This window comes from Cyrtonyx montezumae, unplaced genomic scaffold, assembly GCF_038088225.1.
Source record: "Cyrtonyx montezumae isolate F1298 unplaced genomic scaffold, pur_monq_1.0 scaffold_2, whole genome shotgun sequence".
Lineage (NCBI taxonomy): Eukaryota > Metazoa > Chordata > Aves > Galliformes > Odontophoridae > Cyrtonyx > Cyrtonyx montezumae.
In genome coordinates, this window is record NW_027071936.1 from 26,010,437 (window position 1) to 26,036,826 (window position 26,390).

A 26,390-nucleotide genomic window follows, 5' to 3' on the forward strand; every position below is an offset into this window, starting at 1 on the left:
GCTCTCTGTTGTAAGTTCCTCCCTAATCCTTGCCCAATCAGTTAACGCTGGCCCAGGGGCTGAGCCAGAGCCCCCCGACTCCGCCCTCTGTCCAACCCAATCAGTTAAAGCCGGCCCAGGGGCTGAGTCAGAGCACCCGGACTCCGCCCTCCGTCCAACCCCTCGGGGCACACCATCCCGCCCCGCTGATAACATAGCCACACCCTCCTTCTCCGCCCCTCCCAACCCCTCCAAAGAAGGATACAAGCCGCTCCCCACATAAGGAGGAGGGGCGGCGGGGGCAGAAGGAGGAGCAGAAATTGAGCAAGAGCAGCTGTTATCTGTCTTGCAACAATTGCAGGATGTTTCAGCAGCCTGTGGCGCAATCCGCTCCGCGGTCTTGGGCGCGGTCGCCTCTCCGCGCGCCACCTTAGCGTCTTGCCACGTGGGCATCTTGTCCTTCTTCTCTCCATCTGGGGGCTCCACAAGCGGTCTCATTGTGGAATCTGTGGGAGACACCTTTCCTCCCCCCAAACCCTGCCAAAACTTCGCCTGCTCAGATGTAATCCGTTCATCCCGCGCTGTTTTCAGCGCCCCCAAGACCAACCCCCAGGTTTTCAACTCTCCTGACTTCCCAAGCACCATCGCCCGCTGAGAAAGCGTTGCGGTGATGAGATCCCAGGACCCCGGGGTATACAAATCTGAGGGAGATGTAAGCAGTCCCTCCTTTTGTAAAAGGGACAACATTGCCCCTATTTCCTTCTTAGAAGGAGACGTTTTCCCACAAGGAGAAGTTTTCCCGCAATAGGTCTTACACGCGGACGAAATCACCTTTATGACGGCCTCCATGTCGCGTCCTCACGAATCAGTCACCGGGGATCGCCACCGAATGACTTCCAAGTCCACGACGCAGCTACCGGGGATCGCCACCAAATAGCCGCCTGGGTCCTCGGCAGGTTCACGGGCTCTAGCCGGCTTAGAGCCCCCTCCGACGCTACCCAGCTTCCACTCTCGTAAGCCGCAGCCCCCTCTACCCGAGGGTCATCATCTCCTTCCCCAAGGGAGACGGAAGAGAGCAGGAACGCCACGCCGCCTGTGGCCCGACCACTATTCCCTAATTATCACGTCGGGGTCACCAGATGAAGCCTTTCGGACCCGCCGTCGGCTTCATTCAGGTGTTCGTGTTCGTTAGGGACTCATCGGTCTGTCCATTTACCTCGGTGCACACCAATGTGGTGGGTGGTAAAATGGCGTTTATTTGTTCGTAACAACAACTTTTATAGTTTACCATAGTTTCGTTTACGCCCCTCAGGCGCTTGCATAATTACCTCCTTATCTAGGTACCACAGGCATTATTACCTTATTTGGTCACAATTAGCACTACTCCCTTATCTGGTTACTATTGGCAACCCCTTGAGGGTGGAATTCTTCTGTGATCACCCCCTACATTCCTTGTGAGCAGAATCTTTCCGTGATCACTGGCTACAGTATCTAAAGGAGGGGCTATAAAAAGGAAGGGCAGACTCTTTAGCAGAGTCTGATGTGGTAGGACAAAGGAAAATGGTTTCAAAGTGAAAGAGGGGAGATTTAGATTGGGTATAAGGAGAATGTTTTTTACAGTTAGAGTGATGAGGCACTAGCACAGGTTGCCCAGAGAGGTGGTGGAAGTTCCATCCCTGAAGAATCTTGAGGTCAGATTGGATGGGGCTCTGATGTAGCTGTAGGTGTCCCTGTTCATTGCAGGGGAGCTGGACTAGATGACCTTTAAAGGTCCCTTCCAGTTCAACAGATTCTACCATTCTATATTGAATTTAGAGAAACCACTATCATGTTAGACAGAATCAAATGCTTTGTATGAATTCTAGACCTTTTAGAAACATACTCAAGTGACAGACAGTTATGCTAACTTTATGTCTTATACGTTTTTGAAATGCTTTTCGAGTTAGTAACTTCGTTCTTCCAGGATGAAGAGCTTTGTTGTGCTTTAGCCTTAGCAAAGAACTGGGAACCTTAAAAATTCCTATTAAGTACCTAAATGGCACCTAAAGCATATCCCTGCTTATCCTTTCACACATTTTTCTGAATTTCTGAAATGTCTATGATATGTTAGAGTATGATGTGAGTTGTTTTCTGAATTTCTGTAAGTTATATGATGAGTATGATGCGATAAACAATGATGCGAGTGATAAAATCTGAGTATCTTATTTTCAAATGTCTCTGTGAGACAATGGCTTTTATCTTTGCATTATTAAAAGAATGCTGGGAAATAATCAGAAAAGATTAAATTATTAATAATGGTTTTATTAGGAAATGCCTAGTTGAATTGTGAGATCTGGATCTCTTGCTAGAGTGGCGCAGACTGTGGGAAATGTTGCCAATTGAGTCCTGAGAATGATGTGTGTGAATATAGATATCAAGTCAGTACAAACTGGTATGTGCATTTACCTTACAGCAAGGAAGTATAAAAATTTACCTGAGGAGTGGACAGTTTAGTAACCTTTTTCTGCTTTCCAAAATCCCAAAAGTTATCCTTGCTTATTTTCTCTGCAGAGAAATTCGTTGACTTAATTGGACCCAAGGAAGTAGGAGGTAAAGGAGACTCTACTCCTGTAATACTTGTCTATGATTCAGTGAATTTGGTAGTTGTGCACTATATAAATATTTATTTAATTAAAAAAAAAAGTGTTCTTTTTTTTTCCCTAGTACACCTTACCTTTTCCAGTTACCAGTTCAATCACCTTCTGAAACAAAAGGTGCATTGGGATCAATCAGCATAATGGGTGGACCAGTCCTTCATCAGTTTATATCCTCCTACTTGCAAATGCATTTATATTTCTCTCTTTCCCTGCATTTTATGCCAATTAATCCAGCAGATTGATGGTGGGTGGAGTGAGAAATTGACTTCCTTAGTCTTTATTTTATTACACTTTGTTTGTGTTGGGTGCTTTCTAGATTTTAAGCTTTGCTTCTAAACAAAATGTAACAATGCTGGCACATGCATCCTGAAAGTGTTAGGAAACTTGCCTTTCATACCTAACCCTCCTTGTTCCATAGAGATCTATTGCCTGGTTTCTCTAAAAAGTAGCCTCAATTGCCAGCATAAGTTGGCTGTTCCTTCTACATTCCCTTACCTTTTTTCTTTTTTTCCCCTTCCATCTCCAAACAATAGAATATCTTTATGGGCCTGAAGAAAAGGCTAGATATGTTCACATTCTATTTCTGCATAAGGAGATGAAAATTAATGTTCTTTCTGGAACAATACTGTCAAGAGCACTCTTACTATTAGTGACTTCTTCCTGCTAGCTAGCATTGTTCCTCCAGACTTCATCTTTTTTTTTTTTTTTTCCTAAAAACTGTTCTCATAACACACCTCCAATGACTTAGTCACAAATAATCTTAAAAGGACAGAGATTATAAATTCTGTATTACTATATGTATATGTACTTTACTATTTCCTTTAACCAATTTTCTGCCAGTGAAAGTCAGAAAAGATACACAAAGACACTTTCTATATGATTTTAAAAGCATAAAAGCAAAGCACGAACCTGAAGGTCAAAATAATTTTATTACTATTTAAAAGAAAACTAAAATAAAGAGACAGGGCTGTTACTTTATTTTCAGAAATAAAATTAAGAAGAAAACAAGAATTCCTGCAATACATCACTGCTGTGAATACACGTTTTTTTTTTAGCTTTATGATAAAATAAAAGCAAAAATGTCACTGTTTTTGCAGGGACTTTAAACCATGGCCATCAGAAATTAAAAATATAAAAAATCTGACAATCCTCTATTGTGCTAAGAAGTGATGATTCATATGAAAACCACATTGTTCTTTGTTATCCAAGACCAATTCATTTTCTGAAGCTTGCACGCAGCATGTCTGTGAAGGAGATTCAGTCAGTGCCATTATAAAGTTATCCAAGTTCATGACTCATTCTATAATTCTCTCAATACACAAAGGATATTTTATATCTTTAAAAAAATAATAGCAGAGAGGCAAACATGAGAAGACTTACCGTATTTCCCCATGATCTGTTAATGTATGCCCTTTCCTCACCTCAGAGTCCATTGCAAACTCTACTGCTATCCGTTAAACAAGATCTTAAATAGAGCTGTGGAAAATTCTTGTTAGAAAGCCTCTACACCTCATCAGAGGTCAGGGTTTCTACGCAACTGTAAGATAACAGCCTTTTGTATGGATTACTGATCTAGGAACTTTCAACTCTGAGACAGCAGATAACATGAATAGGCAGTCTCAGAACTTCTGGATGCACTCAGCAGCTGTCTGCATCCCCAGTCTAAAACTAACACTTCTATTTGTGACGTTACAGACTATCAGTAGTGGAGATATCAAACTGCAATATCAATTTTGATGTGGGCAAAAATCCATGTAGCATTGACTTGACTTCTGAAAAGATAGCTTGTATAATTTGGCTATCTAAGTCACAGCCTCCTACTTTAGCTGTACTCCAGCCACATGTATATCTGGAAGAACGTAATCAATATTATTAATTATATACTCATGGCTAATATTAATTCAATTTCAGATCAAAATGTACAGTCTTTCCATTTGTCAAATTAATATTTCCTGATTGTTCATTAACCATCTGGAAAGGGCAAGTTCTTAGTTGAGTCTGTTTTCTAGCGAAATACCTCATATAACCTTCCTTCCTCCAACCCCTTCTGAGCCAAAACAGAACAAGGCAAGCAGAACAGTCCAACAAAAATAATGTACACTGGGAAACGAAATTGAGAGCCTCTTCAGTTCTGAGTTTGCCGTAGCATCCGTCATAATACAAACAATCCACGTGGGACTAGGACTATCTAATTTAAATTCCTGAGGCTCCACCATCTTAAGGCTAGGGTAACAAGTTTCCTTTTAACAATAATGGAGCAGTGTCTGATAACAGCAATTGGCAACAATTTGCTGTTCTACTTTTCGTACTTACACCTAATGCACTTGTGGTCCATTGACACAGACTTATTGACTGCACTGAGGCTCGTGGTGGGGATTCTTTTAAGTTTTGCTTAGATTCAGAGAGGGGAAATATAAGTAAACTGAGTTTAGGACGTAACAGTGTATGAACTACACTACCAGCTAGAAAAATGATTATGACCTCATTCGTTAGAAAAGGGAGAAAATATATGGTGCCTTTGCTAAGGTGGAGGATCTAAGCTGCCTGCTACAATAGGCTTGTTTTTTGTATGCTGTTAAGTGAAATAAGTCATGTGAATGCTGTGAGTTTAAGGCAAAATGTGTAGATCTCATAAAGCAGTAAGTCACTAACATTTTAAAAATTCTTCAGAAATTACAGCGTAAAACATTAAAGTAGAAAAAAATTGTTCTTTTTACTGTAGTGGGTACTTGGACACATATCTTTCAACACAGTGTGGCCTCATCTACCACTCTATCAACACAGTTCATAAAAAGAAATGCTTTGGTTTTAGAAATAACAAGATACAGATTTAGTCTTTTGAGTGCTGATGGAAGTAGCTGGGAACTTTGTGTCAAAATTTTGAACTTGCTGGTCATAAATGAATGTGGCAAATATAACAAGACTTAACTCTCTGTAATCCCACAGTGATCACCAGACTACAAACTTTGATACTAAGTCTTTCCCCAAGGGTATTTATGCACTATTCAGCACTGCTGTGGAATGTGATCAACTCACATCTGTCCCCTTTTGAAGGCACCAAAACTTTGTAAATACCTTCAGGATTAGTTGTGAAATTCCACGCATATTTAAATGATATCCACTTCTTAATGCTATTAAGACTTCAGCCTTGCTGCAGTTTTGCTAACTCTGCCCTTCCCAGTACTCTTGGGAGTACAACAAAAAGAAAATATCCATTTTCATAGTTGGTGTTGTGATATAAAATGTCAGAATAAATGATTAGTCCAGGCACATGACATGCATCATTAAAGAATAATATGCGCCCTATTAGAGGTGAAAGCACTTTTTTGACAAAGCCTCCAAAATGATGATGGAAATTGCTTTAGGTCTTGGAAAGATTAGTTTTTTTCAGGCATCCAGAGTCTCTCCTCTGCAAACCTGCTGAGAGGAGATTAAGCAGTGGCTGTACAACATCTAGTTCATGTAGAAGTGCAACATCAGATAAAACCTTCTACCTTTCTCCCATAGAAACTGCAAGAGTGGTATAAATTTGCTGATATACCACCCTTATTATCAAAACCCCACATTTCTCCATAGAGACCTTCCTGTGATCTTGCTGGCACCATTCATCTTTGAAGTAATCCTCAGAGCATTTTGATGCTCTCTGGGCACCGTGAGTGATGGATTGAGCCTCACACAAAGGGCAGAGATTATTAGTCTGGTTCTGTAAATGAAATTTTGGCAGGGAAAACTGTGTTGGTATAGTTACAGTGTAAAAGAGGGACCTTATCTGAGATCAGGGAGTGCAAGAGGTTCTTTCAAGACTAATTATTGAGGACAAAAAAGAAGTTGTGGGTAAAAAGAATCTTATGCTTACCTTTTCCGTCTTTCATAATCTGACTGAGTCAGGCACTTTATTCCATAAATATGGCAATCTGAGTGAACTTCTTTTGAGCACTCCTTGATAAAAAATTCTTTCACAGTGGTGGTCTCCCCTTCAGTTGGGATGTCTCTCAAGGATACTCCAGACATTGAGGTACTCTTTACCAACTACAGAGCTTTGTTAAGTGACTGATATCACATGTAAGTTGCCCACGGCATCTTGGAAAACACTAAACTGCTCATGAATTTCAGACCACAGGGACATAATCTCTGTGGGAAGTGGATCTCAGTCCCCTGTACCTCCTGTGTTTGCAGGGTGCTATAACAAAGCTATCTTCTATATCACACCCATGCATGCATCATTATCATCATTGTCAGTATCAACAGAGGTAGTTGAAGTAAAGCCTCCGTGAAAGAAACTGCCATGATGAAATCGTGGAGTGACTCCCTTGGCACAGGTTGTTAACTGGCTATGGTTGCCCACAAAAGGTCATTTCCTTTACAGTTGAGGCTGTGGTTGTGTAAAGTAAGCTGGCCCTGTAGATCTTCAGTAAGCTTTTCCATAGTGTCTTGATCTGGACTTTTCAGGTTAGAACATTAGATGAATACGGGCTTGCACTTACTGCTTTATTGTTATTTGCTTTGTAGAGGGCATCCTATAGAGCACATTTAAGATCAGCAGTATGAGATGGAAAAAGGAAACTTGACATTTATAGATGTGAGCACCATGGCACCAATTAGGATTCATTTCACTTTGATAAAACAAAGAGTTTATGAGTAAAGAGTCACCTGCTGCCTCCCAAGTCATGTTGAGAGGCTGGAGAAATGAAAACGTACTCTAAATGTATTTCCTATGATGTCTTTTATCTCAGAAATGGAGGTGAAAAATAACCTCACTCCTTGTGCTATTGAAGCTGTTTTTTTCATCTACTGGAGTTCTCTTGGCAGGGTTGGAAAGCTGTCCTGCAGTGGCTGATGAAAGCAATCCCATGAGGTGAAAATATCCAGATGCCACTTAGATCTGCAACACAGTTTTCAGTGTGCTTCCCAACAACAAATAAGCATTCAATTAAAGGCTGAAGCAAAGTGCACCACCTCTGCAGTCTTTTCACAGCTGTACAGTGTGTATCTAAGCAATGAACAACTCCAGCCTAACAGCAGAACTGCTCTGCAAAGCAGTGGTGTCAGTTGCACTCAGCAAGCACAAACGGTATTTCTACTTAGTGCTGCAGAGCCATAATCTGGCTATGGGAGACAAATACATGTTAGAGGTTTTTTTATTTTCCTGACTTTTCCAAAGTAAGTCATTCTTACTCTTTCATTGACAGTCTTCTTACCTGGAAGTTGGGTTTGTTGCAGCCACATCTGTCCTTCAAGTTTCAAACCACCAGAGTAGCACAAGGGTGAGACAGAAGTGGACTGCTTGAGGAGAAGAATTTGCATTGGGTGAAAACAAGCCCGCAAAATAAATGAAGTGTTTTAGCCATGCTGCACTTTTCTTTGCAGACAGTTCATTTGAAGCTACATCAATTCTTGCAGTTTATCAGGAATCTCAGTTGGACAGAGTGACAGTGCAAACTATGAACAAGCTGTGTGTTAAAGTGCTTATGTAAGAGCCCTGTTTTTTCTTGGGAGCAAAGCTTGTACTTGGAGCAAGAGATTGCCACTTCCACTGGAACATAATGAAAATTAGTGTATTTGTTAGGATGCCCATGTCTTACAATAAAATCAGAGAATCATTAAGGTTGGAAAAGACCTCTAAGATCATCTAATCAAACCATCCACCTATCACCAGTACTGCCCACTAACCATGACCCACAGTGCCATATCTGCACAATTCTTGAACGCTTCCAGAGATAGTTACTCCACCACCTTCCTGGGCAGCCTGTTCCTGAGAAGAGCTTTTTCCTAATATCCAACCTAAATCTTCCTTGGTGCAACTTGAGGCTATTACCTCTCATCCTAATATAATAGGATCATCAGACTGAGAACTTACCTGCTTTCAGCGGAAACTCTAACAGCTTTATGGACATCTGGCACTTTCTAAGTTCAGTCTTTTGTTCATCTCCTCCCCCAAGAGAACTACTTGGGAAATATTCTTTATTCTTGCAAAAATTCTAAGGAAATGATCTATTAAAGATTTATGCCAATGTAAAATAACAGAGGAAGCATCAGATTTTATTTGCTGAAGTTTATACCTTGAAAGGCTACAATTAGATGAACTTCTAACAAGGAAATTATCCTTTCTTGGAAAATGGAAGTTCTCTGTCAAAGAATACTTTATATTCTGCTAAGACTAGGGATTCTCTTTCAGGTACCACTTTTGTGCTCTGACACTGAAGTGCAGCTTTCAATAAGTAGGCCTTTATGTTGTAGTGGTGGCAAGGAAAAAAGCTATCCTCTAGTTCATGCCTGATGCTGGGATTTGAATATGGTGCCGTCTGTCCTTGCTTAGGGGAGATCTCTTATGTGCCTGTTTGTTACCTGTAAGAGAAAAGAAGGTAGTCAGTGCCAATGAAATATCGGTCCACAGTCTCTTGGTTGTATGAATATATGTTGGGTATTCCAATGTACAAAAGTATGCAGTGTTAAACAGCAATATTGGAGCATTGGCTCTTCTGCAAAATATGCACGAAGAGGCCTTATTAATATCTTCACCTCTCAGCTAGTTTTTGTCCCAGTTGGACTAAACTGGTATGGGAGTTATCACTTAACTAAACTAGTAGAGTACCTTACTGATGGATGTAGAGTTATGTCAGTGCCAAGCCGCATTAAATGTTCTTCTGTTATATCAGTTTGTATCTTCAAAATATGGGAAGTGAAAAGTGCTCAGTGATGTTTAATTAATTAGCTTTAAAAAAATAATAATAAAATTGCTTCAGAGGGGGAGGCATTTGAGAACAGTAACCTACCAAGCATTTCTCAGAGAGCCTGGTGAGACCTGCCCATAGATTGTGATGTTTTTGGCATGGTGCCTAATGCTTGGGTTTAGTCCAAATGTTCATTTCCTCGCTGCTGAAATCAAGACCCAAGTACTTTTTTTTTTTTTTTTAAGGAGTACACATTCCTTCTGAACCTATCCTAGAGGTAAATCCATTCTAAGTGTTGATGGTTTGGAGAACTCTTTGTGGGGCCTCCCTTCTGTAGTCTGTACAGCAATCTGCCAGTGGAGAGGAATGTGGATAGAAGATCTCCAGATAAAGTATAGAAGCTCATGCAAGAATTTGCAGCTTAAGTAGGGTTAGTGAACTTTTGAAATGTCTGGCTCTCCGTATTGGATATCCATACCAGCAGTTACGATAGCTGGATACAAATCAGGCTATATAAGGTGGCTGTAAAGAGCTATTGGCAGATTTCAACTCTCTCTATCCATTTCTGCAGGGATTTATTCAGTTTGGAGGTATTTGAGGGTGATCTTCTACTTCTGTGTGGTCAGCAAACTGCAATTCAGGAAAACCATAAAGCCTCCTTCCGGTGAATTGAAAGAGAGAGGAATGCAGAGCTGGATCCTCTCCAGAAGCAGATATTTCTCAGACTGCTTGGTACATCTGTAAATTGTATAATATGCGTATAACTGTTCTATGTAGTTTTGCAGGCAGGGAAGAACTAATTCTACCCTGTGAAGAAGCTAAAACAATATTTTCCAGCTACAATAAACAACCTTTCCCAACAGCTGATTTTAATAGTAAAATGATGTAAAAGAGCAGAAATGCTTGAAGCTCGCCTTTCTTTAAGAAGTTAAATTTCAGAAAAAACAGCCCAGTCAAATTTGAAAATCCACTTCAAACAGCATACTGCAGTGTATTTTTAAGCTTATGCTTAACAAGAAATAAAGCCTCAGATTTCTGTGAGGCAAATGAGTAGTTTTTACTGAAATTAGGCCTTAATTTTTCATACTTAATGATTCTTCTTGTAGTTCAGCCACAACAGTTAATGGGCAGTAGGTTAGATGCTTACTATTTTACTTACTAGGCTAAGTAAATGCAGTCTAATGAAAAGGTGACATATCAGGTTTTTCATGAAGAAGACTGGAAGGCACTCTGAGCACAATATATAAGTGGAAAGCTTGACCGTATTACAGTCTTCTCCCTTGTTTTGTGTTCATCAAGTTTGCTGAGATTTAGCCCATAGGCACTTGTACACATAGATAACGTCTGGTATCTGTGGGCTGAGGAGTCACATAGAAATCAGAAGTGCTTTCTTCTCACTGCTGTGTAGGTACACTGGAGAGTCAACTCCTGTTCCAAAACCTCTAAGTCCAGATAGGTGGAAAAGAAGACTGATGAGAGGTAACACCAGGGAGATATTGATTTAAAAAGCTTAGAGACAGTCCTGCTTTACTCACTGCTCCTGCAGTGTGATGCTTGAACCTTGTACGTGAACACTGCATTTGAAGCCAATGGATCTGTTTTCTTACAAGAAAGAGAGTGGTTCTGGATCCAGGCTGTAAGCAGCCAGCTTGTAAGTGGAATGGTACTTCCAGTTAGTTCCTTTTCTGTAGGAGATAAAGATAGGGAGCAGCTTTGCAGGGGAGAAGGTTTACTGCTAAATGACATAGGCAGGCCTCTTGTCCTAGGGAATTGTAAGGGTATAGGTGTCACTTGGCTTTGTGTATCTTTTGTAAAATAGCTTTATTCAGATTAGAGAGGGAACATTACTTGACTCCTTGTTAATAAGTAGCACAAATGCTGGTGAGGTTCTTTGGAGTCAGTGGACATTCTGTTGTGATGGAAACAGTCTGTAGAGTTTTCTGGGTCTAATTTCTCTAGAAGAATAGAGCCATGACTTGCAGGAGTGGGGCCTGCTGAGGCTTTAATATTCTCTTGTTTTTGTATTCTTGGAGTAAAGATTTAGATACAAGATTGTACTTGCTTGAATGGATTCTGCAGTTAAGCCATAGCTTTTGTATATTCTGTCATTAAGTCTGTATTTGCTTTTCCCGTGCTTCTGTAGGTATGCTTTATTACATTTTAGATTAAAAAATAATAACTAAAGTTAATTGTGATAGCCTTAGTTACATATTTGCAGTCTTAGCCATGGACATATTTAAAAGAAAACTGTGCTTCTTTAATGTTTTAAAATGCTAGAAGAAAAAAATAATTAAAAAAAAATCTGTAGGAATATGGCTGATGTTAACTGTTCTTTTTTAGTTCTTAGTAATTGTCCAGGTCAATGGAGATGTTTGCTGGCACAGCAGTTTTTTTAAGGGGGAAGGAAAATCAGTAGAACTCACCAAGCATGGAGGACCTGGATGTTTCTCAGGCTACACATAAATGTTGACAGAAAGAAGCGTATTTTTAAAGTGGAAATGATGAACAGTAGTCCTAAATGGTCTCTTGAACATTACCAAAGACAACAACCAAGCTGCTTCTCACTATCCCTCAAGTCTTAGGCCTTCTGCATTGCTTTTAAGTCATAAGTAATCAGTCATCTGTACAAATCTCATGTCTATACTATCTGTAAAGGTGCTTTAAAAAAAATAAATACTTTAGGCATAGGTTTTGGAAGGGAAACCGAACTTTCTTTTCACCCCAGGATGGAAAAACTACTCTCAGTCTGAGCTGTGCATGGGAATTGAAGCTGTAATCAGCTTTGTGAAAATGTGCTTGTCAGCATCCATATTGATGACTTCCCTCATCTCTCATTCTTTCTTTCCCCTTTTTATTGCACTTTCTCCTGCCCTTCATTAAAAAAATTGTAGCCATGCTGTTTAATTTTCCATTAGAGGAGAAATAAGACCTGGTGTCTGGTTGAGTCTTTATCATGAATTATTTATTTGTACCACATATACAGGTTGTTTTACTGAGCATCTGAACAAACCCAGCCTAAGGTATCAATGTTCACTTCTCCATGAAGCACTCTGTCTCTTTAGTGGATGCAGGCTAGAGGTATTAAGGGATGAGTTTCTGTAGACAGTGAAATTTCCATCACATTTCATTTGAAGACTAGTTTTTTACTGACAGGCAGCTTACTGTCACCTCCTGCAGAGACCTCCTTTTCTTATTTTTTCAAAGACCACTTCCTTCCTTTCTTCATTTACGTGCAAAGCAATTTCTCCTTCCCTGCATGTTGCCTCGCTTCCCTTCTATTAAGGAGATATCACGAGTTGATTTATGGATTGTTTCTCCTATCTTGGATAGCAGAATGGAGTAACCACAAGTTGATAAGTAGTCCTGCTTAAAATTCTGTGTTTTCCCAGGAGCTCACCTGACTTCACTGTGGGATGCAACTGTATGTTGTACACACACGATTTTACTAATAATACATCCAAGCCTGTAATTACTGATGGCAGCACTAACATATTTTTGGCCAGGTCATGGTCATTTTGAAGTATTAATTAAAAATCATCCGAAGAGTTTGATGTAGCCTGTTTTACATGCAATCTGTTTATAGTCATATAAGATTGTAGAAGTATATTATTATTTTTTAATCAAAATAATGAACAGGCATTCGCGTGTTTGTGGAGTTGAACAGCAAACGTGATGAGTGCAGATTCTCTCTCAGGCAAGAAATCAAGCAATAACTTTTCATGGAACTGTTCTGCAAGCCTTCAAAGCTGATATATGATGTATCTGAGCACCAGGGACTGGCAACACTACTCACTTTACCAAAGGTTTTAATCTTAAGAGAATCATTCTTAGATACATAATGTGTCTCTTCATCAAGATGACCTATTTTCAGTACAATTAAAGTCATGTAGTCCTGGCATAGTGTATCCATTTAACAGAAACTCTGTGATATTTGGTGTTTTCCTAAAATTTCTAGATTCTGGAATCTAATGATAAAATGAGGATATTTGTTTCTCATCAAAGGAAAGATACAAATTCTGGAGAAAAAGATGTTGCAAAGTGCCACCTCCCATTCTGGAATGAACTTGAAGTAATATGGAAAGAACCATAGCATTAAAGATTATTTTTATTGTTTCTGTGCCAATTAACCAGGGCAACAGCATCTCATCTTTCAGGTGGTGTTCAGTAAAGGGCTGTATGTAGGGACAGACAAAAGCAAGCTGGCAGACTTAATGCAAACAACTTTGTCACGTAAAAGGTCAAATAAGGAACCAAGTAGAGAAGCTGCAAGAAGAATCAGTGATGCTTTTGGCTAGGTGTACTGTAGCAGTACATCTGCTACTAGTAGTATCTGTGAGCTGGTACTACTGTGGCACCGAGGCACGTAGTGGGATGATGCTGATGATTTGATGATTGGAACAGATTATCTTAGTAGTCTTTTACAGCCTTAATGATTCTATTATTCCCTCATTCCATGGTTCTACAGTTCTCACTCTGGCTGCTTAAGATTGAGTCATCCTGAAACTAGTTTGCTGGAGTGATTTCTCTGCTGATGCCCAGGGCACATACAGCCTCTGTGCTGAGCCCAGATTTGAAGATGGCAGTGAAGACCCCCTCCTAGACCTCTGAATGGCTGTTTATGTTGGCATTAACTTTTCCACAGATATTTTTTCCTGTAAAAAGCATAATTTCTTTTTTTTTTTTCTTTCAAATATTGCTGATGAATTTATTGCCTGCCAGAGAGGTCTGTGTCAGCCTACAGAAAAGCTCAAGAGACTAGAGAAAATACAAATGTATGTAAAACTGTTATGCTGTCATGCTTTTACGGGCCATCCTGACAGTTAGCACTGGGAAGTGAGAAATGTGAAGGGGGAGTGGTGAAATTTAACACTAGTAAAAATAAAGTCATCCTGAGGAACTGTGTCCAGAAGGTGCCACATGCAAAGCTCTTATTATTATTTATATCTGTTTTTTTAAAAGCCAAACAGACAAACAAACCACTCCTCACACCCACTGATACACATCCGCACACACTCCAAAACTGTAATAATTCAAGTGTGGTTCAAAGAAACAGACTGTTTGTTCTGTTCAAAGGGACTTCATTGGCCTTTGTGGCAGCAGCTTGCAGGCTAAATTGACACACTGCGGTCAGTGTTGCTGAGAAATGAAGTCTGGAGGTCAAAGAAACTGTGTGCACCTGTGCAGGTAAAATGGGGCAAAGTGTGGCCAGGGAAGTCGGCTGGCACAGCTTCGACATAAATGATGCTAATTCTGGTAGGCTGTAGGTAACGGTTTCTTTCTGAAATTGAAATAGCCCTGGAATTCTTGATTTTTGAATTTCATCTGAAGTCTCTTAGGAGCACTGTGAGGGTAAGTGCTTTAAGCACCAGCTCTAGTCCTTGGGCTACGTGCTCTGCCAGGACTCATTTCCCATATTGCAGACCATCAACCCTGGTAGAATGATGCATTTGATGAATCAAATCCCCAAATACTGGATTTACTAATGAGTTTTCATTTAGCTATGTATGCATGTAATTCATCCAGCTATTTATCTGTGTAGTAAATCTGCTACCGATGATGCATCTGTGAGAAGAAGGGCATCACCTCTGTGTTACAAATAACTGTTTTCCTTGGCCTGTGGTTTAGGTTATGGTTTTGGACAGTGTTGTTGCATATTCAGATCTGCAAAGCACATGTGACTTTGATTACCTGAAAAGCTGATCAATATTTTTCCAGAATTCATGATATAATGTGGTGATGTCGCTTTGGAATCTGCAGTAAAAACATAGGTCTATATAATAGTCCCTACATAGTCTCAAATGCGGAGTAGGAATTATGGCGTTTTTATGTAGGTTTCAAGCATGCAAAGTGATGAGAACAGTGTGCTTTTTTCCCACAGAATGGTTTCTTTTAGCTACTGTCTGTTGCTTACATGGAGAACTAGAGTTTTGATCCTGGTTGCGCCAAAATTAAGTTTAATAGGGGAACTCTCTGAAAAGCAATAAAAAATGTACCTTTGTTTTATGAGAGTTCAAGTCATATACATTGAGGAAGAGGTGAAAGGAATTTAAAAGTAATTTTATCCCCTTAGAATTTGCAGTATATGATCTAAATCTTTTCCTATTCTAAATACATTAAATAATCTTGTCTTCACTGGAAAATGAAGAATCTGTTATATGCCCTTGCTGTACTGTCTAAGTAACTGAGCTTCCTAAATCATCCAGTATAATCTGCTTTATGCTGCGTTGACATGCAGTTGCACTGACATATTAGACCTATGCTGCCCAGGCTTTCTTGTCTGGGAGAAGATTGATGTAAGGCAGGGCTTCAGAAAAGTTACAGGTCTTTCAGCACAAGGTCCCAAATAAACCCTAGGATATGGACTAAATACTACTCCAGCACATAGCCCACGTTGGTAGGCAAAGAAACATAGCTTTCTACCTGCTGTGCAGCTGAGTTCTCTGCTGACTTCCATCGGGATAGAAAGAAAAATTGCATTAAGCTTCTTCTAGTTCCTGTTTTGCATGTTTAAAATCATCAGGATTATTTTTCGATAAATTTGAACAAATTCGTTTCACAAATATATTCTTGCTTTCTGTAGAAATTGCAGTGTACTCTGTTTTTTAAGAAGAAATCAAGTGACCAGAAGTATCATCAGCAATTTTATAGTGAAAATGCAGGTGATATAAGCTTGGAAGTGGCACTGGCAGCCACCATACAAGTGCCTTATGCATAACTATCCTTGTATACCAGGCTCCCGTAATGCCATAATTCCTCTTAAGACTTTGTTATGGCATATCATGGGAGACAAAATGTCCTTCAGGACAGAAGTTCCTCTGAAGCTCATTGCAGTACCTTAGAAAAGATCTGTAAGGACATTAGCTGAAACCGTCAGTGTTCTCAGCATTGTGGTTGTTTGGGGGGTGCACAGCAGTGAGAGAGATGGGGAACAAGGTTTGATGTGAGTTTCAACCATCCTGCTGTCACAGAGAGGACTTTCGAAGTACCCAAACTGTGGACAACAGCCAGAACTGATGGAGCCAGAGAAAGGAGCACATCACTTCCTAAAAATGATATCCTCCTGTCACTGTCATAATTGCCTGTGTCATTGAAATTGACATTGCTCTATTTAATCTCAATAGGTATTCCCACTTTTCATTTCTAAACTGCTATTTCTGCCTTTTACATTAAAGCTAAAGGCGTTTTGAACCTTGCACTTTGCACAGGAGTTATGAGACATTTTAAATTAGGGTGTATTGAGGGATACTTTACCTCTGGCTCTCACATATGTGATCTGAGATTTGTTCTGTAAGCAGCAACAGAGTGAGAAATTTGCAACTTAAAAGGATTGAGTTATATTTATGTTCTGATGTATCCTCAACTGTAATAGACTGAGAAACATTTTATCTCTAGCATTTGCACTTTGCTCTAAGACTTGCACTCTTTAAGGAGGACTGAAGTTGCTCTTTTTTTTCTGTGATAAATGGCTTGAGTTTCTGAGATCCTAATTGAGTGCCACTGTGAGGAAACCTTAAAAATAAATAGTATGGGACTCTCTGAGGAGTGAATAAGATGCTGACCTCTTTTCATTCAAAATGCACAAGCAGAAAGAATCATTTGGAAAGGGAAATGCAAAACAACCATTATTGTCAGCAGTCTCCATCTTTTCAAAATCTATAGCTTGTTCGTGCTGCCATAGTTGTTTTTGATAGGACAAAAATAGTATTAAATCAAAATTAACTGAATGTCGTGATAATACTACTATAATAAATCAAGATGTGCTGGTCAATATTTTAGGAGCTGTATGTCTCAGATTAGGCTGTAAATATGCACAGAGGAAATGAAAACATGGACCACAGGATGTGATAAATGACCCCCATAAAATGTTGATGTAATTCTACTGCAGCTGTGAAAGGCTATAGAAAATGGTGAGGATTTTCTTCATGCTGAGGCGGTGTTTGGTGTTGAATGTTTCTTATTCTTCAAAACAGTCAACACCTAGTGAAGACAACACAGTGTTTAATGGATGATGTAATTGAAGATATATCATGTAATTCAGTTGCCTGCATGCGTCTTGAAGCTCTGAAGTGAATGCACAGATAATGTGACTTGCTTTTCCCCGTGGTGTTTCAGGAGTCTAAAATAGCTTCGATGAGCATTTCAGGGCTTGAATGTTGCTACAGAGATGCACATAAGTGTCTTACAATTGACACTTTCCATTGCCTTTTTTTTTTTTTTTTAAATCAACTTGCAATTAAAACAAAAAAAAAATGGTAACTGTTAACAGCAAGCAGTGGATCTTTTGCTTAAATTAAAGCTGTAGGCTTAAATCTGAACCCCTGCTCTAGCAGGTATATATGGGTATCACCATAAGTCCCACTTGAGTTTCTGCCACTTGTGCTTTTTAGTTTGTTTTAGTTTTCTATGTACAAATAAATACCAGAAGCTGGTGATAATTAGCTGGTTTCTCCCTAATAATGCTGCAACTGTGGTGATAACCAGATAACCTGGAACAGGCTGTCCAGGGATGTGGTGGTTGCCCCGTCCCTGGTGACTTTCAAGGCAAGGCTGGATAGGGCCCTGGACAACCTGATCTAGCTATGGTGTCCTTGTTCATTGCAGGGGAGTTGGGGTAGATGGTCTTCAGAGGTCCCTTCCAACTGTAGGGACCTTATGTGCAATAATAGACTAAATAAACTAGTAAATAGACTGAAGAAATGGTGACAGGGCCTTCATTGTCACCTTTTTAAGAACTGTATCCAGAAGACAAGGATCCTCACAAATGAGGATGAAACAGAAGTGAAAAGGCCAAAGCAGAAGCTTTGTGGAGACAGCTCCAAATAGCAAGAACAGTTCTCTAGGAAATGATCAGTCAATATAAGAAGCAGTTACTGGAGTTAAAGCAGCAAAGCTGATCTGCTCCTTCATTATGTTCAAACACTGTTGAGCCTTGTCTGGCATTTCCAGACTGCTGAAGGGTTTTGAGAACTCAGTTCCCATTGGGAACCAGTGGGATCTGATTGATAGATCATAGTGTGGGTCTAGGTCACAAGAAACTCAGTGAAGTAGAACAAAACACATAACAAAATAGCTCGAGACCGAGAAAAATAAAGTAAGGAAGACAAATGGGCAACTTGCAGGAAATTGGAGATCTCTATACACAGATGCCTGTAATAAAGGAGCAGGAGAATCTTAACTGCAGGGGATTCTGTGGAGATGAAGTGACATAGAAACACCATGAAGACAACAGAGATTCTTCTGTGCTGGAGAGGAAAATTCAGTGTGGGTCTTTTAAACCAAAGAGTTGCTTGGAGTTTGAAGACTTTCTGAGGATATGATATCAACACAGACAATTCTGAGATATTGGTGGGTGCTGGAGGGGGCTTCTGGTTTGGAGGACAGAAATTACCAAGTGTTATGGCTGCTCTGATACGATTTAACAGGGAGGCATTTAACGTGGAATTAAAAAGGATGGAGAACTAGGATGAAGATAATTATGGGGGACTGAAATCACCACTTTAAGGAGAAGAAAATGTGAGATAATTAAAGTCAAGATCAAGGAACTGGTAAGGGCTTATAAAAAAACAGTTCATTCTGAAGAAGAGAACAGCAAACTTCAAAATGGAGAAGTGGGTTTAGACATGAGTCTGGCTGCAAAGAGGTCTTTTGTGGTCTGTAAATGAGCAGGAAATCAGGCAGGGAGCAAATGGAAGAACGCATACTGTCTGACTGTAAGAATGTAAGTATGAGGGGAGCAGTGGCAAAAAACACTGTTGAAGAAAATAGTTTCTATTAGCAAGAAAAGAGGAAAAAACATGAGAGAAAGCTCACACAGGGAATAGGAAAATGTTTTCAAGAGCTGCTCATCATCAGTGAGAAGCTTTCATTTTGCCTCAAAGAAAGGTTGGACTTGGAAGGTCCTTATAAGTCCCTTTGTGGCTCACCTTTCTCTGATTTATGTGGCAAGGCAAATCAGAATTTTTGCTACTGAATGACAAAGCAGCAGTAATTATACCACCATTCTTTTTACAAACGAATATAATTTCACCTTTGTCTTTAAAGACATTTTAAAAGGTCACAGATATTATATTTGATTCTGAAGATAGCAACTTCTTGACTAAATAGCACATTTCTGAAAGCATAAATCACTGTGCTCAGTAAAAGCCTGAAATTATTGAGGGAGGGCAGGACTCGCAGTTTAGAACAAAAAACACCGATCAAGTTAGACATGAATGTGAATTAATGCCTGTTGCTGCTTGCCAGGAGTTGTGTGACAACCGAGTGCCATTCCCTCGCCTTCCAGATGTGCTTCAAAAGGGATGAATGGTGCCCTGCTTGAATTCACAGTGAGGGAAATAGTCTACCCCAAATCTTGAGTTTCACCTACTGAGGTTACTGGGTTATTTTACCCTGATTCTGCACATTACTCTGCTTCTGCATGCATTGCTGCAACACTTGATCCTTTCCTATGGAAAGAATCTCTCCTTTAAAAAATAAGTTTTCTCAGTTAGGAAACAAATAGCCTCTGGCTTTCCTTTTATATGTTTTCAGTCAGCTATATCATGGTTAACTGTATCTGTATCAGCCCTCCTCTGTATTTCTTTTCTCTTTCTTTGTGGAAATATCCATGTCTTGAATGCTTTTGGGTCTAAATGCCAAAATGTCTGTTTTATCTCATTATATAACGACTAAGATTTATTCACTATTTAGTCATTAATACAGAATTAATTAAGGGACTATAGGCTTGATTTGGATCTTTTTTCCCCGTTTTCCTTAATGTCCTGATGTAGCCTCCAGTTCATGATTTCACTTTGCAGACTCAAGTTTAATAAGTAATTCTCTAGTATTAATTCTGGTCTACATGATGTTCCTTTTACAAACACTGGACAATCCATGGTATTCCACTAATGGTGCCTGGAAGTGCATGGAAACCCTGATTCTGCTGCAGATCCACCCCCCATCATTGCCTTGATTTCTACTCGCCCTTCCATCTTCCCTTCCAACAGTGAACTCTGAGGCAGCAAGCTTGCTCCCTTACAGCTTTGTTGTCAAGTTAGGATGATTTTCTTAGCTGTTTTTTTTTTTTTAATCCTGCAAGGGTAATGTACTCTTTCCTCACATATTTCCCTGACAGGGAAGTTTATTCTTCTTAATCCAGTAGGAGGATAATATTTTCTTTATCTATCATAGGAGGAAACAAAATTGTTATTCTTGCTTCAGTAATTTGATCTCCTTCCTTGATAAGGTCACTCTTTTGGTGGATGAAGGGAATGCAAGAAGATGTAATCTTTCTGGATTTTAGTCATGCCATTGATACTATCATTCACAGCATCCTTCTGGACAAACTGTCCAACTGTGAGATGAACGGGTTCCTGCTATGCTGGGACATGAACTGTCTTGATGGTAGAACTCAAAGGGTTCTGGCTGATGGGTGGTCAATAAAGGTGTTCCCCAGAGCTCAGTTCTAGTGGCTCTCCTATCCTAATAGTTTAGGAAGGAGTCTAACCCAAGATGAGAGAAAAAAGGGTCACATTTTGTCTTTTTCCTAAGAGGATCAATTTTTGTGTCCTTTGCTCGGAATCTTTTATCCTTAGTATATTTCTTGGTCTCTCCAAAAATATTCAGTGAACAGGTTGGGTCAGTAAATCAGGAAGAACTGATTTTGGGCCTCCAGCATCGAGGACAAGCAAGTAAATATCTTACAGCATCTGTACTTGCACAAATTGAAGATTGAATGTGAATTTGAGGGAGGCAGCCATACAGGTTGCTGAAGTGACTTTCAGACAATAAAATCTTGCAGAGACAGATGATCTTGGAGGTTCCTTTTATATACGGACTCCAAGTTGCCTACTTACCAGGGCACTGAAAATTGAATTTTGAATTAGGTAGTCAAGAACTTAATATAAATCACATTTAAAACTAGACTCAGTTCCTCAAGGGCTGCTCTGGAAATATGGCCCATCAGCATGAAGTCTTCCAAGTATTTCAGTCTGGGAGCCAAAGTGCTTTGAATCTGTGAAGTCATTCTGCAGCAATAAAAAAAATGCAACTGTGAAAGCAACCCAGCCAAATGTGCTGGGACTGTGGGCTGATCTGTATAAAAAGAGAAGCTTAAAATAGCTTTGATTATTGTATCAGCTTAATTATCTGAGAGATGTAGTTTTTTAAAATGTTCATGTGCATGTTCACATATGCAGATGTCATACACAAATACATTCATATTTTACTCAGCCTTTTAGAAGATATTTACAGGTACTGGAAATTAAATGGGATGGCATATAAATGCGGTACACATCAAAGGTGGTGATTAGTTGCATAATCTTTGATACTACAGTGGGGCAATCTAAGAATGTCCTGAGCTCTTGAGCTGATTTCTCCTCACTAGATCATAATTTTTATTTTCATTACAGTGGACTTTTCTGCCAAATATATTCTCTCTATTGAGTTTCATTGAATTTTTAAAGTATGAGAAGTTTAAAATGTGTTTTACTGTTAAGGTAATTCAAATCAAAATAAAAGCAGAGTGCCTTAAATGGAAAGTATTTTAACTTAGAGACTAATTAGCAGAGTTACAAAAGAATTTTCAGAAAACTGAGTCTGTTCTTAGGGCGCAAGTTCTTTAAAGCTGAAGGAGTAGCAAAGTACCAACATTTTTTGTTATATATCCAAGTGCTATTTGATCTAGAATTGTTGCTACAATAGCTTCACCAAAATAGTATTCTGGAACTGTATGCTAAGATTTGTCAAAAATAAGCACCAAATGTCACCCTTTTAAAAGGCATCATTTCAGTTTGGTCTTTGAAGTAAACTGTCTACAAAACTGTATCCATATTGTTTTTCTCTGTAGAAGCTTTGCAAATAGATATACTATAACTAACTACCAAATGCTTTTGGCCAGGCAGCTATAAGAGACAAGGTGTTTGTCTGCTGCCTTTTCAGTGTGGCTTACTCCTAGGAGATACATTTGAAATCTGATCAAACTTCACCAGTCATGCATCATATTTTTAACCATTTTCACTGATGCTGGAGGCTTCATTTAACCCATGGCAGCACTGTTTTATCTCAGCTTCTGCTGAGCTTCTTTAGCTGTGTTTGTTGGTCTCTGATGGATGGCTAATGGAACCTCTAGTTGTATTCTCAAAAACAGAATTAATTCAAAAGAGGCTTGTCCAAAGGAATGTGGTGCTTGTTCTTCATTGCTAATTGAGTGGAATTCATTTTACTATAGCTGAGCTTTTACTCAAAGGTTAATAATGCTGGGGAGGACCTACTGATTAAAGGTTTCTGTGAGCTTTTGATCAGGAGTTCTAAATTACTGTCACATGTTTACAACTTGTATCATAACTAACACGACTTCTTCTCAATTGGTTCAAGAATGGCATAGGCAGCAAATGAGAGTCAGAGGACATAAGGCAAAAAGAATGTGACTTTTCTTTTGAGTCACAGAGGTTGCAAACAGTAGTTGTCAATCATGGTGACAGGCAGCTGCAATCATAAAACATGTTATGGTAGTTACACGTGTCAGTCTCTTCCAGCACATTATGGATTTTAATGTTTAATTAGTTTAGCAATTAATTATTCATTAGAGATGAATGAAATTCTGAATTTCTATCCTGTGAGAAATTCCAGTAATTCAACACGGGTTTCTTTGCCAAATTGAGCTGAATCGTATCACTAAATTTCAGGTGTCTCAAGTTGGAGAGCTGTACTGGTATGTCTAAATCTATGTCTAATGCTTGAATGCAGAGTAGAATCAATCTGGATATTGTACTAATCTGTCTTGAAAGCTCGGGATTTGATAATATTAATGTGACTAATGGATGCCACCACCCACCTTGGTGATCCAGCACCTGGTTCTCTGTAATGCTAATGGCCTTGTCACTTTGGCAGTGGGTATTCCCAGTCTTTGGTTCTAGTGACAGGGGAGAAAGAGAAGGGGACAGATGGACACACTAACAGCCTGCTTACTTATTGTGGATTTCACCTTCTTTCTGGTTGTGCCAACCATCTTACCAAGGGCCAGGAGCAGAGGGGTACCAATCACAGCTGCTAAATCCCATTACAACAGGAATCCAATTACCTGCCCAAGTGTAACCACATAGGTGAAACTACCACTATGCTCAACTGATAAAGAGCTGCAAATATTTCCAGGAGTTGTGGACCCAATAACATCTGCCTTGCTGCATATTGGTGTCTTAACTAAGGCCTGTCTGAGTTTTCTGCGGCTGGTAAATGGTTAAGTTCATACTGCTTTTCTTCCTGAGGAATGTGTTTTCCTCTGTCTCATCACCTGTCTGCAGAAGTCATAGAAACTTTATATTCTGCTTCTCTATTAAATCTGGCCAAAGTTGGCTTACTGATTCCAAGGTTACAAGGGAGGGGAAACTGTCAGAAACTGTATCCTAGTGCGAAAAAAAAGATGCATGGAAAACCAGTTAGAAGAAGCCATCCTGGTAGCTATTGACTCTTGCTATGCTGTCTTCGATAAATAACATGATGCACTGGGGAAATGTAGTAAAAGCTACCTCTGCTGTTAGGCTGTCGTGTAACAATCAGGCTCACATGCAGTACCACATGAGCTTGATATCACTAGTCATTAGAAACTGCAGTACTGAGATTAATCAACCAATAAATACTTGTATTTCAACTGGCTACACAGGTCCAGGCTCTTACCTATGTACAAAAATGTAACTTAAGAGTGAATTGAGGGATTAATTTCTCTTTGAGAATCTTTTCTGTTTGCATTGGGGTAGTAATGAGGAGTGTTTGTTTTACACTGACTGAGTAGAAATAGCATATTAATAGGTATATATTTGGGATTCTGTGATTAGCTTAATTAAGTGATGTACCGTATCAGGACATTGTATAAGGACCTACTTGGAAACTATAACATCTTGTTTGTGACTATCTGTGGTTTTGAATGTTACTGGCTTTTGTGCATTGCCCCTTCATCTAGAGAAGAGTGGTCCCATGGCTGAGAAATGCAGTATTTGCAGCTCCAAATGAAATCATTTCATCATAGCTGGCATTGCTCTGGAAAGTCAGCTATTTCCAGAAAAAGGACAGCACCACTCATCCTTTCCTACCCCATTCCTAGTGCCAGATGTTGGCAGCCCTTTTCACATTCATTAAAGTTCATTTGAGTGAATAAACCTCAAAAGCATGAAAAATTTCAGCTACCATTGACAGTCTGCCAAGACCCTCAGGCTTTAAAACTCCTGAAGGTAATAGTGCTCAGAAGTGCAAGTTCTAAGATACTGAGGAAAGGAAAAACAAGTGGACCAGAGAGCAAGCTTGCCTGAATTATCTGTTCCTTTGCAGCTGTTAGCAGCCTCCTGCTAACGCCAGCAAATATTCTGCGTCTGGCTGAGGTATCGAGCTGCAGGTACACAGAAGTCCTCTGAGCAAAAAGTCAGCATTGCCTTTGAATTTCCACTGAAATTCAGTTTCTTCCTCTTCAGGTGCTCCTTTTTGCCGCTGAGAAGATTTAGTACTCTTTGAGAGAGGGGGAAATTAAATTACCTTAAGAAACAAGACTGATGAACTGGAGGGGTGAAAAAAAAAAAAGATTGGAATTCTCAGCTGTTCTTCAGGGTTATTAAATTCTACTTGCAGGAAGTGCCTCACATTGAACCTGCAAGCTGTACTAGAGTGGGTCTGTAATCTACAAAAGGACCACATGTAGTCGTAGCACATGTATTTATTGCTTTAGGCAATCCTGTGTTGAGTGGGTACAATTGAATAATGGGAAGGGCCAACAGTGTGAGGATTCCTGCTTTCTCTCCTTATTCCAAAGCAAAAGGAGACACCTCTGAGGTATATGATGAATTGTTTCATTACAGGACTGAGCAAAGAGTTAGCTGCTTTTTATCTAGTACTACTCATTTCAGATATGGAAATGATGTCCTTAATTATCTGTACTTCATAGGACATCTGCCCATGGAGCCGGTTTGGGGCTGTCTTCTCTGGGCTAAAACCTTCTGGAGCCAGATCTTAGTATGAGCTTGCCTGCAGTGAAACTTCCTCAGCCTTCCAGCAAAGCCAGTGTGCCAGTCTTTCAAATTAAGGCTGCTTGTAGCAGTGGCAAGTGTTTTTTTAGTGCCTCAAACCCTTGGATTGGTAGAATCATAGAACAGCTTGAGTTGGAAGAGACTTGAAGGATCATCAAGTTCCAACCCCCCTGCCATAGGCAGGGTTGCCAACCACTAGATCAGATACTAGATTAGATTGCTCTGGGCCCCATCTGACTCTGCCTGAAACACCTCCAGGGATGGGGAAAAACAATGGCAGGCTGCAGAGTTAAGCAGAGTTAAGCTTTAACCTTTCTCAGAGAAAAATAGGGCGAGGTTCACCAATTGCATGAGGAGTGGTGTCAGAACAACGTTCTGATGTGAAAATCTCAACCTGTTTTAATGTTCTCATTTCTGCATAAGTGAACATGGGATTGATCAGATCACAGTATGTCCAATATGGTCATGGTTTTTTCAAGAATGGTAAGGATAGACATAGGAACAAACAAGGAGACAAATATTTCTACTTCCATTTTCTTGTAGATACACGTCCTTTTTAGCAGGCACATGCTTAATTTTGCAGAAGGACCAAACTTTTTCTAATTCTGTCCACAGCATAGCCAAACCAACGGTCACTGCCATGCTAGTTTGCATACAAAGAAGCTGGGAAGTCTCATTCCAAATAGTACCCACTTCTCAAGGTCCATACATGTTTTTCCTCTGGTTGACATGTGCACAAACCTGAATGCTTCCTGCAGTTCATGAAAAGATCAACTCTAACCAATTTAAACTGTTATGAACTAGACTATTCTTTTTTTGTTGTTGTTGCAAAATCCTGCCACATTTACTTTGGCAGGTTATGTGGTATCAAGGGGCAATACATGCTAATAATGCTTTTCAAGCAGATAATAAATTTTAATTGGAAACAACTTTTAAATATGTAACAGTAATTGGGCTTTTTTCCTTTGTACCATCTTGAGAATTAAAGGGTCTGCAGTGAAGAAGTATGGGAGCTGTTCGGTTCTTTTTAACAGTGACATTCACATCATTATTTAAATGACAGGAGTGACTGAGTTTCTTACATCTGTATGGGTAACGCTGCAGTGCAGTGGGTA

General features: G+C 39.7%; 1 long non-coding RNA gene across 1 annotated transcript in view; it reads left to right on the top strand.

Annotated features, from left to right (window-relative positions):
- Positions 1 to 26,390, top strand: part of LOC136048441 (uncharacterized) — a 104,861-nt gene that overhangs the window by 43,889 nt on the left and 34,582 nt on the right. The gene's annotated exons all lie outside the window — the stretch shown is intronic.